Genomic DNA, 14,526 nt, shown 5'->3' with positions numbered 1-14,526 from the left:
CTTAATTGTTTTTTTTAAATACCTTTAAACTTATTTTTATCAAGTCTGACTGACCACAATACCTAAAACATGCATTTGCAGAAAACAGCCAGATCTAGTATTGAATGAAACCTCATAGAAACTCTTAATGTATGAGGTGACGTTAATTTTCATGACATTTTAATATCATGACATTTTCAGAGAGGGATTATTACAGTTTTTTGTATGCAAGCGGCTAGTTCAACTAATTCTAAATAACTCACTATCAGAAAATGGAAATCAAGGTGGGGTAGAGTGGGGTTTGAATTTTGGACCTCTGATACGTGAGTCCGTAACACTAGCCACTGAACCACAACCCAACCCAAATAATTTAGTGAAACTAAAAAAAATAATTATTGATTATTTTAATAAAATCATTATTTAAATTTGGCAACCACTCTCAGGTAAAAATCCTGCAAAAGGAATACGATTGGAGATTAGTCAGTCTCATGGTGTACTGGTTATTATTTTTCCGGAAATTAATTAAATAAATAATTTTAAAACAATAATATCGATCTAACGTATTGTACTTTATCACGCCGTGTAGATTTTTTACGTGGTGTGAAATGGGCCAATTATGCGATATCGCGCAGTTGGCTCGTGGTTTGCACGTGCATAGTGGTCCAGTCTCCTTGCATGTACTGTATATTTGTTGCAACAGAGGGAAAAAACATTTTGGGAAGGAAATATGGAAGTCCAGGCATTTACAGGGCTTATGAGTTGTCATTGACTGGTTTAAGTAGGCACTTAACACACTGTGTAACATTCACCATTCCGCTTATGTTTAAACATCCACATCTTCTCAACTCTTCCTGTCGTACAGTGTATAAAAGTGGCCATTTCAACCAGCAAAGACAGATCACAAGCCCTGTAAATGCCTTAAATTACATATTCGCTTCTCAAAATATTTTCCCACTCTATCACGAATTCAGTTTTTTAAAACATTTTTTGTTAATTTTTCGGGTTGTTTAAGATTTGAGGAAACATGGGAATCGAGTTTCGCAGAGTGGAATTTGAACCTCGGACCTTTGGTCCGTGAGTTCACACAATACTACCACGGGGCCACAACCTGGTTCTGAAAGTTACTAAGATTGTCATATTACAACAGAGATTGAGATTGACGGGCCCATGACCAATCGTTGATATCATCAAAAAGGTTTCAGCTCGTTATCTTCACAAAAATCAAGGGATGGAATAATAAAAAAAATACATATGTATTCGAACATGGTAGAATGGTGGATGTTACACTGTGAGTTAAGTGGCCACTTAAACCAGCTTAAACAGGTCAAAAGTACTGTAAATGCCTAGAATTTCATATTTGCTTCACTAAACTGTTTGGTTTCTCTGTTATACGTTAATTCAAAATGTTTAAGTTTCAACACGGTTCTTAATGTTTTTACCAGTTGATTTTTGTAAGCTAAAAAACCTGAAACCTTTATTAATATTTACTGAAACGTTCTTTTTTTTATGTCAATTAATAATGTATTTATGTTTATACCCGGTAAATTGCCAAAAGCAGACCAACGAATTTAATTATTTGGAGCTATTTAATATTTATGATCGAATAAAAACATGAATCTTAATCATATCGTAAACTTTCCAGAAATTAATAAGGTTTTTGTCCTATAAAATAAATCAAGGTAAAAAATTACTTTCGTTGCAGAAATTTAAAATACAGTAAAGACAAAATAGGCAAAAAAATCTTCGAAACTGTTTTATGTATTCTCGAAATGAATTCGATTTTCTTGATTCGAACATACCTACAATAATTACATATAACACAAATACGTATGTATCAATGGAAAAATTGTATATCCTTTTTTAAGCTTAGGTATAAAATAATATTATAACATTACGAAAAACAAACGCAAGTGTTGACCACAGGTGTTGATAGTAAAAAAACAATTATTAGTTCTTTAATTATTGATAAATCAAAATCACTTTTGCTCATAAACTTTCTACCCTCTCTAAACCATAGAAACTGTATGTTTCTTCTTTAGCGACTACTTTGGCAAGTATTTGTTTGGCATTTTTAAAAATACATTACTAAAGAGACCGATGTAATGGTTTTATCCTATTTCTACCCAAATGTTGCGTTTTTAAATGCAGAAATATGGATAATGTTCATTGAAATCGTTTCATGAGCTTAACTCATTTTTAGCTTTTTTTGAGTTAACCCGTTTTTGGCTATAGTTCAGCTATAGTGGTTAAACATAATATGAAACGAAGGGGAACAGAGTATTGGTAAGCACAAGAATTTGGGTATTGCATATCTTTACATAGGACAGTCTTCCGTTCAATAACCCTAAATCCAGAGACTGTGTAGACCTACTCCACCGTTCAAGGGAGCATTTGTCTTGACCGCTTTGTGAAAATAAATTTTTGCACAGATTGGTCCTGTAGACAAAGGTAAAAAAAAATTGTGGAACAAAGTTGTTATTGTTAAGCACTATCCTGCATTTGTTGGGAGTGATTTGACAATCTTAAGGAAACCTAAAGGTGCGATATATAGCGAAATAAAATTGACGTTCAGAAGCGACACAATAGGCATAGATAAAAATGTATTTTTTAGAGTTGCCACTTTTTCACTCGCTATATAATTATATTGTCGGAGTTTTTTCTGGAATACGAAATTGACAAAGCAATCAAGATGACCACTCGACTATTGTCGAGTTGGTGACAAAATGTCACGTCTTTCCAGCATAAGGCCCCTGAGCTGGCCATATTATTAGAACCACAGATGACCTACCAAGCTGACCGTGGAACGGTGACCAAGAGCCGGCTGCAGAAATCCAGGCAGACCACGAACAAAATGGTCTGACGATATAAGAGGGTGGCAGGTCATCGATGGCACAAACTGGCGATAGGCAGAAAACTGTGGAGGTCTGGAAAGGAGGAGATATTTAACATTGAACGAGGAAAGGCTGACGAAGATGATGATGAAGTAATCATAATTGCGTATCATTTAATGATCATAATCTTCACAACTCTAAATAAACTAAATGAAATAATATTTAATCGGGGTAGTCCAACACCGGGTTATATTCCAACACTCATACATGTATTTCTTTTACAGCATTTTACATTTCCGGTGACACTGTGATTAGAAAACCACATAAAATATTTATTGGCAGTATCGTGAATTCAGCAATAAATTTTATGTTTATTTAAAAATAATAAAACACATACATATTTTCTGATCACTGTTGCGTACAAATCAATAAATATGAAATAAATTATTTTTTTACGATTGTATTACACTCGTGGTACAGACTTCAGTATATTTATGGGTGTATGGGATCAGTGAACCCTTCCAGTGTGTGTGTTCATTAAAATATATATTAGTACACCAAATTTAAGATTTATTTACTCCCATGCCTGTCGAATAAAAAAAGCGGCTAGTTTTTTTTTTTACTGGTATCTACGTAGTGTAGTGTAGAGTGTAGTAGTACGTATGTATTTTTTTTTGTTGTAATATAAGTCAGCATGATACAGAAAATTTCGATTTTTTGTTGGATAGTTGGCTTCTGGGTGATTTATTTTGTTTTGTAGTAAATTTCTGACTTTTTAATAAATAATATTAAATCAAACTTTCAAACATATTTAACTTAATTTGACTAACATGGTGAAATAAACAATAAATTGTTAGATAATTAGATATATACAAACGAACGAAGAGATGGCCATAAGGGTAAAATTAGCTATCTCAGATAAAAAGGGGACGTAAGATTATTTAGAAAAATACTTTCTATCAATTCTGCTTACCCCTACGTGGAAACGTTGTGCCGGTTTGTTTGCTTGTACCATGCAACGCCAACAATACAACAAAAAACAATATCATAATCACAGAATCCTCGACACAAAGACAACTTTAAAAAATACAAACTTATACCATTTTCGGTCAAAGGGACTTCAATTATTTTGCAATCAAAATTTACACCATTACGCTGTCCATCAAAACTAATACTAACGACAAAATGTGTAAAAAGAGTTATTAACATAGATAGTGGAGGTAGGTAGAAATAGAATGGATTGTGCCATTCTGTAAAACCAATTCTGTAATACCTGCTCTACAAATAAATAAAGTAAAGTTTATGCTTTATTATTATAATGTAAATAATCTCAAATCTGGTCACCGATTTATAAAGTAAATATTGATAGCTTAGAGAGAGTCCAGAGAAAGTTTCTACGATATGGAAACTATAAGATGGGTCTACTTCTTTCTGAGACATCATATAATTTGTTATTAGAAAATTTGCACATATCCTCCCTTTCAACTAGACGCATAGAAGCTGATGTTTTCACACTATATAATTTTGTGAATAATGTCATAGATTGTCCATGCTTGGTAAATGAAATAAATTTTAGGATTCCTGTTAAAACCACCAGGTTTAAATTTGCTTTCCATACTAAATCATTCCAAACTTTTTTTGAATCTTTTTGATATATTAAATACTTCGCCTGCTTTAATTAAATAAAAAATTATGTTAAGTACAATGTAATAAATTACCACTTCAATTAATTTTTAAATTAGTAGCTTCCTTGCTACCAAGTTATTATAGTGATGAAATAACTTTTCTATATTTGTTAATATAAAAATGTGTATGTGCTTTTAATTTTTTTTTCCTTTTTTTACTCTTTCAGGTATATTAAATTACACATTGTAACAAGTAAAAAACGAACTTTTGAATAACTTCTACTATAAATTCTAAAAACATGTTTTTATTAACTTTAGTTTTTAACATCTATACTCGTATAACTGCTACCTATTTTGTTTATAAACTTTATTGTGTATTATATAAGCAAATTTGTATTGTAAAAGCCCTATAGGCGTTTAATGTAAAAAAAAATAATATGTATTTTATGTATACAAAGTGAAATAAAATATAAATATTTTAGTAGCTTAAACGGAAACTGATATTTTAAACATAAAATATCAAAATAAAAGTATAAAATACTATTTTTGTAATATCATTTTGTTTACTATGTATACTCTCAAATGCAAAAAACAGTTAATTGTTAATTGTTCTCGGCACGGGTTACCCCAGTGAGAACATATTGTTTGATATTCTACGTAATAAAATAATTTGAAAACTGACCATACAAATAATTCACAAAACAGTTTCATTTTCAAACTGTCGGAACAAAAACGTGAAATAAATGGGTGAGCAGTTTCTAATCAAGTTTCTTTTGGAGATCGGAGAATTATTTTGGCAAAATAGTACCCAAATCCTCTCAGTGGTAATGAAGTCTCGGCACCTATTGTGCGAGCTTTAATCAAAAACTTCGCATACGCATAATTAGAAAACTTTTATTTCTGTACTCATAGCTGTTGATTATTTTCCCTTGTTAGTTAAAAGCTTTCACTTACAAGCGGTTCCAAGCTCATAACTGAACTAAATAAAGCTTTCAGAAGCAGAAGCTGATCTCTCAGAACTTCCATTTCCCACGATATTTCAATTTTCGATTTTAATTAAAAGTTTACCTTTCTTAAAGTCTAATAAAAATCAGTTTTCCACTACACCTTCCGTGCTTGCTACCTGTTGCTTGAATTGAAAGTTAAAAGCTTTTTCAGAAGCCACTATCTTTGCAACTCAGGGTATTCGCGTCTGAAACCCGGGAAATTTATTTGAGCAAAGCGGTTCTTTGTCATTCGATTAACTGATTACATCAGGCATTTTCCCCGGGTGAAAAACGAATGGAAAATATATGAAAAGAAAATCACAATTTTTGTGCTAATGCATCCTGTATTCAAACCTGTTAAAAAAATCGAACCTTTTTTTTCAGTCTGCGTAATGCTTCATATAACTGAAGTACAGGTGTCAAGGTGGAATTTGTTGTAGTTACAACAATATTTTGAGTTTTTCCAAACGTTTGTTGATATTCACCTCCGGGAGTTATTAAATTCAAATTTACCTACAACAGAAACAGAGAAGGAAATATAGAAGTCTAAGCATTTACGGGGATTATGACCTGTCTGTCATTGGCTGGTGAAGTTCCAAGTGTATTCTGCCCCAGTTTGAACAATTTTTTATATTCATCTTAATAATATAAGAATTCAACCAGTTACTCATTTTACCCGTAATTGGCTAAAATTATTCATAGTGAAAATACATGGGGAAACCAGAGGAAGATGGACTGGTGATATTGGTAAACTCGTGGGACATGAGTGGAAACCCAGAACCAGTGCCCAGAACAAAAAAACTTGAAAAAATTTGGACGAAGCCTATATCCCAATAAACCCATAAACCCCATAAACCCAGAACCCAGTGCCCAGAACAAAAAAACTTTAAAAAAATTGGACGAAGCCTATATCCAGCAGTGGAAACAAATGGGCGGATAAGAAGAAAAGGAATAATAATAAGTTAACCCTTACCTTTCTGTGCCAAAAACATCCGCGCGTTACGGTGCTGTGTAGTCGTTACACATGCAAAAAATGACAGATTTTAAATCGGACACAATGGAATATTCATTGACAATCGCTGAAATTATTTATTATTTGAAGTCAAAATAATATTTTGAATCTAATGGTTAAGAGCATGAAAGAAAAACTCATCAGCTCATGCTTGCAACGCGAACAAAAGAACCACCCCTAAAAAAATTGAAGAGCTACTAATTTAACTCATTGGCGTCTGGAAGAAATACTGGCAACTTTTTTGCTAGCGCATGTCACGCGTGAAATTGTTTTCCTCGCTCTCAAACATATTTGAAGCGTCGAGAGTGAGACGTAGAGTATGTAAAATAATTGTATATCCGGTTTTCTTTTACGTTATACGCCAGGACATGTAGATTAACTTTTTGTATTAATAGTGACTCTTCTGCGATTTCTGACAAAATGCTTTTCCTGTTCCCATTAAATATTGATTATTTCATTAAAAAATATTTTAACAGATACTTAAATGTATAACGGAAAAATACCGAAAATCTTAAACCAGAATTCGTAATATTTCTAGAGATAATCAAGTAATAAGATACTATGTATACTATCTACTCATCAACGGGAAAGAGAGTTAATAGAATACCCTACATTTATTTCGAAATAGAAGATAAATTAATAACAGATTGGATATAAAATGCTATTGTTTTTATTTCCCGCAAAGCTATATTGCGGCATTAGTCTAAAAAGGTTTCATGTTACAAAAAACTCGCAATGAAAGCATCATTCTTTATTTCGTAGCTAGGGAAAATACGGGAAATCCAGGAAATGCATTATGGTAATTTTCCTTTTAAAGTGACTTCTAACAAAGGCTTCAGAATAAAATTTTGTAGGCGCGCACAAAAATCTCTCTGCCGCAAGATGAATGGGAGGCAATGAATAAGACGAGCCTTTTACGTTGAAATCATCATAGAAACTACGGTAAGAAGGAAAAACCATTACGGGAAAAACACACCCTTTTTATTAACGTTTTTATGTCGTTTGCGCAGGTAAAAATGGCACGAAAATACATGTAAGAAACCCAAAAGAAATTATTTTAAGTTGTGTAGAGGCAATGATACAATCAGAAAATACTCACGCCCCGACTTTCAAACCATTAAGACGATTTGTTGACACCGCACGCGCAATCTTCAAAACCGTTTGATATAAATTATGTGACGAAAATCGGAAAATATCACATACTACGAATACCGATAAGAACACGCAAAATGAATTTAGAAAAGTTAATTGTATTTTAAAAATCAATATGGATGTATTCTTTTTTTTTATTTTATAAAGGCAACAGAATACAACACAACAAATATATCAAAACAACAGTTAGAGAGAATAATGCTGGTATAAAATATCATTTTAGTTGTTTTCCAATTAAAGCCTAAATTTGTAACTAGATATATTTGTTACGAGAGATGGATAGGGTGAGTGGGATGGTGGATATGTGTGTGAGTGAGTGATAGAGTATCATAAAAAAATGTATGTGAGGATATTTATAGTTTATTTCAGAATATTATTTTTAAACGATGTAGCAGAATCTAGTTAGATGTCGATGCCGAAAGTATTAATTTGATTGTACAAGGTCATGGCACGATTAATAGGTGAATTTGCAATTGTATTGTATTTTGATATGAGAAAATTTTTTGAGTGTCTGGTCCGCCTAGGTGGGATATTGAAATGAATTGAGGAGAGTAGGTCTGGGCAGTCAATTTGACCGTAAAGTATTTGATGTATAAATAAAAGGTTTATTTAAAGTTGGAAGTATGTGACACGTATTATTGTTGCCGTATTTGAAGTGAAGATATTTGACGAACTTGTCTTGAATGTGTTGTATTTTATCTATATATATTTTGTATTGCGGATTCCGTATTGTAGATACATATTCCAGTAGACTTCTGACAAGTGCGCAATAAAGCATATAGAGGATTTTGGGATTTTCGAAAACTTTTCCGTTTCTGAAAAAAAAACCGAGCATTTTATAAAATTTTGAAATAATGGAGTCAATATGTAAATTATGGATAATTTTTACAATAATACTGTTTAAAAATATGGCTTTACGAAAACGCGGCATATTTGGCCTTTACAATTGTGACCGTTTGCTGTTCTAATTAAATTTTAACGGTCACAAACAAAGTTCGAAATTTGACCAAATTTTTACAAATTAGGGGGCAATGAAATAAACCGTTTTCGCGGGAACTTAAAATTGTAAATTTGAAAAAATTATTTTTACAACTAATAATTTCAATTTTTTTTTTCACTAGACAGTATTTTATATGAAGGGTAGGCGGAAGAAACATGCGTAGTCATGAAATTAATATTTTGATTAAATCGATCTTTTAGTTTCAAACCCGTTTTAAACATTATCGATAAAGGAAGCTCTTATCTTTTTTTTTGCATATTTGTAATTAATTAACATTTTTGAATCACTAAATAAATATTCATTGAAATAATAAGCAAACAAAAGTATTATGCAGATTAATATAAAAATAAACCTCATTGTAGGGGAAAAAAACGTTCTTGTATGCTTTGTACGCGGAAGAAACCTTCAAAATCAATGTAATTATAAACTAAGTGATATTCCAAAAAAAAATATTTTGGGTTTAGAGTTAGTTTTCGTCAAGTGCTTGAAAAATATGAACGATATCAATAGCAGAATTCGAATATGGTAAAATTTTGGCCTTCAGCTGAGTCACAGATAATTTGTAACTCACGAACAGAATTACAGTCATATGCATTTTTTAACTCGCACTGTTGAGATCCGCGTGATCAGCGACTGACTACGCTTGTTTCTTAAAATTATACTCGCGTTTTTTCAGCTTTGCTCAAAATTTTAAATACGTCTTGTCAATGATCGGGCGTATATGACGATATTTTGATAGGGTACACGGGTGCATACTGTAAATACCCACAAAAACACGTGATGTTTTTTTTTAATATGAGTATGCAAATTGTAATCAAAATAAAATTGGAAACATACAAGACGATAACCCAACATAAGTAAAAAATGCTGACGATCAAAACTTGATAACAAAAACGCTACCACATTTAAAAAAGCAAAGGCAAAAACAGGACAGTCAAAAATATTATAGAATAGACTTACCTTACTACTTGAAAAATTAAATTGGACACACATATAAAATCAAGCCGAAAAAGCACAGAATGACTACACTTACCAGACATAACATGATTAAACATTATAATAATTCTTATATGTTTGATAAAAATGAAAGAAAAAAAAATACTTAACCATAAGCAATAAACTACATATCTTCCAACCGATCAAAAGCCCCATCCTCGGGGGTCACTGGTTAAACCTGAAAATGTTAAACCACTTTTTTGGGCTTGGAGGAGAAGATTTATCAATATGAGAGTTCGTCTTAAAACCGGTATACATCGAAAAGTCGGTAAGGGATTTTAAACAAATGTTGACCCATATTATAGCAAAGTTATATTTGAACAATAATGTGGTTGGTCGATAAATGAAAAATGTTCTCTTTCAAGAAAAGCAAAGCGATAGACGATGATTATAAAATTGCAACAAAAATTTACCACAATATGTTTATTTAATGATTTTTTAACCGTGACTATGCACCAATAATGTCGTTAACAACATATCATCAGTCTCATCAATATTACCAAACATATAACACAAAACAGGCACCGTGGTGCAGTAGTTACACGGCCAACTGTAAAACTGGCATCTTGGGTCCGATACCCGAAAGTTGCTAGAAAAAAATCCAAGAAATATTTTTTTCGCAGCTGGACTAGGATGTGTTGTATTTGATTTTTTTTTTTTTTTAAAAACCTTTCTTTCCCACCTGTTTGCTGTCAAGCCCCAAAAAAAGAGGCTGGCTGGTAATTCCTTCCATAAATTTCTCTCAAACCCAGAACTCTCCGTGCGCAAGGCAAGCGTCTAAGTCACTAAACCTCGGGACCGCCTTTTCTTGGTTTGAAAATGTAGCCAAATTATGAAACAAATCAGTACTATCCTGTTTGACAACTTTTGAAAAACCAATTATTCGATTCGAATTTTGCGATACAAATAATTCAATTGACTTACAAAAAATATTACCTTTGCAAATTATTCACTTCAATATAAAAATAAAACCTTAGTAGAAAGACAAACCTTTTTTTCAATCTAAATCAACCAAAGTGCGATAATCTGGATTCAGGAAAACGCGAGTTTTTAAATCCCTTATAAAAAAACTTAGTAATCTCAATTTAGTAGAAAAGATATTTTTAAAAACACAGTTACAATTTCACAAACGTCAAATAGAGGTTCCTTTTTAAAAAAACACTAATTTTGAACACCTAAATGCCAAATGTTCAATTTATAATCAAACTTTGCCAGCGTATGCTTATGGAAGCAATTATTGAAATAAACAGCAGATAAAGCATTTATAAAAAGATTTTCAAAATTCCTACAGCGGTATTGAAAAACTTCACATTACTTGTTTCTTTTACGAAAGCGCCTTTATTTTGATTGCTCCTTTCATATACGTTGAACATTTTCCACCCTTCAGACTTTTCAGCGTTCAGTCGTTTACTAAACGCGGCGTAGTGCGGGTGTGGCGTATCGCGTCCCCAGTACTGAAAAGTTTTCGCGCTCTTCATAGTTTCGAACTTACATTTAAATTTGACAGAACAATTTCGCTAATTTTTAGTTTTCCACTATAATCAAAAAGATTTTTACCACATAGTTTAAAAGTTGAAAAATAAGATTGCCTATTGGATTTTCGATAAAGGTATGTTATTTCGAATTCAATTTTATACTCTATTTTATCAGATTTTGTCTTGTCGTATATTCAAAACACCGACATTAAATAGTTCACCCTAATGGCACGCACCATTAAAACCATTTCTTTTTATTTGGTTTTCATATTTAAATATGCGTTAGAAATAATTGGTTAAATTGTAGTTGAATTATGAATTTAACGTTTGAATTTGAAGGGGGTAATTCAAAACTATTTTTTTTTAATTATTCAAATGCATGAGATATTTATTGAACAATTAATAAAAAATACCAATTTTTCAAAAACATTCATCAAACAACGTACACATTTGTATCCATATGTGTAATAAATTAGGTAAATGTCTAAAATATTAAAAATTATTTGAATACTTAGAACGTGGCTCCATAACGTAAGATATTAAATAAAACATTAAGTACTTAAACATAAAAAAAATCGCATAAAAATATCTTTCGATTTCAAAATAAAGCATGCAATTATTACCTGATGCGTTTTTTAATACGATGATAATTTGTGATTATTTTACATTATCTGTCTACACACACTATATACGTATATAAATTAATTTAGTTTCGTTTTTTCCAATATTTTTTGGGAATATTATATAAAATGATGTAAATTATTATTTTTAAATAAAACCGTTTAAAAAAAACATCGACAGCGGAAAGGCAAAATTTACAGCTGAGCCAATTTTTTTTTACCTAATTAAAAAATCTCATCTATGCCTAGGCGTGATTTTCACAAAATTAAAGTAAAAAATATGAGATTTTTTATAAACTAAAAAAATATTACTTTTGTTGAACTTATGCAGAAATAAGCCTGCCATAGAAATGTGAAACTGAGAAAACAGCATTTTTTTATATGAGTGAATACTAAAATTTACCCAAGAGTTGGAATGCTTTGTACTTTGACATTTTCATAGAAAAAATAATTTAATTGTGTATTTGACCAGTTTTAATGATGTTTAAAGTCTGGCTGATCACACAACCTAAGATGTGCATTTTGCAGGAAACATCCATCCCTAGTCAAACTCTGATGTAAGTTGTGTCATTATGTATTGAACAAAGTATTTTACATTTATATTGGGGTACATAATTGTAATGAATTAAATAATAATTATTAATATTTATTTATTTATTTTATTTATTTATTAGTTTATACATACATTGTTACAAAAATGGCACAAAAAACACTCTGGCAAATTCTGCTTGTACTAGAAGTAGGCTCAGTATATGAAGGGTCGGCAAGCCAGAAATATTAGTATGCCTAATGTTGCAATCGGTTCCTATATGGGCAAATGCCTGTTCTAAGAAACCGATTTGTTGCGGCAAATATGGTTTTCGAATATGTTTCCCATAAATAAAAATAATATTGAAGAAATAAAAAAACAGTGATAGCTCAAAAGAGAGGAAAACAAAAAAAAAATAGTACAGTTTAAATTAAATGTAAAAATACAATCAAATATATAAATATATAGCATACATACTACATACATACATTTACACATACATACATAAATACACACATATACATACATATACATATATATACACACATACATATACAATATATAAATATATAATATTGAAAGCATTGACTTTGTGGTCAAACATTTTTGTTCTTCTTCTTCTTCTTCAGCCTTGTTCTCTCCACTGCTGGATAAAGGCCTCTTCCAAACGTCTCCATTACTTCCTATCACCCGCTTTCATCATCTATGTTTTACCGGCAATAGAGACAATGTGGTCGACCCATCTTTTCTGTGGCCTTCCAACACTTCTTTTGTTTGCCCATGGTCTCCACTTTATTATTCTGGGTGTCCACCTGCCATCATTTTGTTTTGCCAAGTGTCCTGCCCACTTCCATTTCAATTTCGCTGCACGATCCATGATATCCATGACTTCGGTTTGGCGCCTTATTTCTTAATTTTTCTCTCTGTCTATTAGACATACACCAAGCATCTGTCTTTTCATGGATCTTTGCGTGCATTTTAATTTCTGGCTACTTATTTGTGTTATAAACATGGTTTCTAGTCCGCATGTTGTCACCGGCGGTATCCACAATTCAAATACTTGCCTTTTCAAGCATATATGCAGGGTAGGAGGGAAATAAAATAGCTCCCGTGAACCAAACAGGCAGTAGCGTCTGACCCAGATTGGGCGGCTACAAACAGCGTCTGCTCCCTATGTTAAGGACGGCTGAATCCAAACTCACCAACGCGTCTGGCAAGCGTGGTGTTTTATTGCCGAAAACCTCCAAACAAAACGAAATGAATTTGAATTTCAAAACTAAATTACCCCAGGTGAGTGGAACAAGCTCAGAATCTCATGCCGTGCCAATGTTCAGCCCCAAGGATTCTGGGGGGGGGGCAAAAGTTCGATTAAAAATACAAAAAAAAAATAGAAACATTTTACTTAATGTTCTTAAATATGTATTTAAAACCATTTGCCAATTTTTATATGTCTACCGGTCTCGAGACGTATCCATCTCTTTGTCAGGACGTTAGTTAAGCCAACATGCAAAACCCACTTCACACCTTCACCATAGTTGTTGCACAAAAATATAAAACAATCACGACATGCATTATAATAAGCAACCTTTACATGCATTGATTAGTTTATGCCGATCGTGTTGGTTTGGTGTGCAACAACTATGGTGAAGGTGTATAGTGGGTTTTGCATGTTGATTTAATTGGTGTCCTGACAAGGAAACAAGTACATAGAAAAGTCGGTAAGTGGTTTTATACAAATATTTAATGTAACCAATTAATTAATAAGTTAAAATAATTTAATTTGGTTTGAAAATAATTTTTGTATTTTTTGAAGCCTAACTGACCACAACCTCAAATATGCATTTTGCAGAAAACATCCACATCTAAAATTGAATGGTACCTCATTCTAACTAAGAATGTGTGAGATAATATTCCATTTTAAAACTTATTTTTTTATTCAAGGTAAGTTTTTATTTATAAATTTATAAAATGAAAATAATATTTCCATCAGCATCTATACCGTGAGATATTTCTGTGGGTGTTTTCTGCAAATCGAGAAATACCGTTTTGGTGATCAACCCTATTTTCAGAAGGTGATTATTACATTTTTGAAAACGGCCTGGCTGGCGGTTTTAAGCAGTAGATACAATTAATCATACTGCACTCGATAACACCAATATCTCATTTATTCAAAACTGTGGTCTGGCTGTTTTCTGCATAACTACGTTCAATTGTTTCTTCCGTAAGCTACATGCCGCTTAGTTAATTTTGTCTTTCAGCCGTTGATATTTACCATTTCAAAGATTAGAGATAATGATTTCATTATTCGTAAAATATTCACC

At 31.9% G+C, this 14,526-nt stretch overlaps 1 protein-coding gene across 1 annotated transcript in view; it reads left to right on the top strand.

Annotated features, from left to right (window-relative positions):
* The first annotated feature begins 10,982 nt into the window (after nucleotides 1–10,982).
* LOC148281180 (cell adhesion molecule Dscam2-like) overlaps nucleotides 10,983–14,526 on the top strand; it is a 311,957-nt gene continuing 308,413 nt past the window's right edge. The window contains 1 exon segment of the mRNA XM_088227065.1: nucleotides 10,983–11,190. The gene's annotated coding sequence lies outside the window, so the exon portion shown is untranslated.

This window comes from Micrasema longulum, unplaced genomic scaffold, assembly GCF_059751315.1.
Source record: "Micrasema longulum isolate JH-2025_06_02 unplaced genomic scaffold, ASM5975131v1 h1tg000487l, whole genome shotgun sequence".
In the NCBI taxonomy this organism is placed as follows: domain Eukaryota; kingdom Metazoa; phylum Arthropoda; class Insecta; order Trichoptera; family Brachycentridae; genus Micrasema; species Micrasema longulum.
This window is presented reverse-complemented; position numbering and strand designations above follow the sequence as displayed.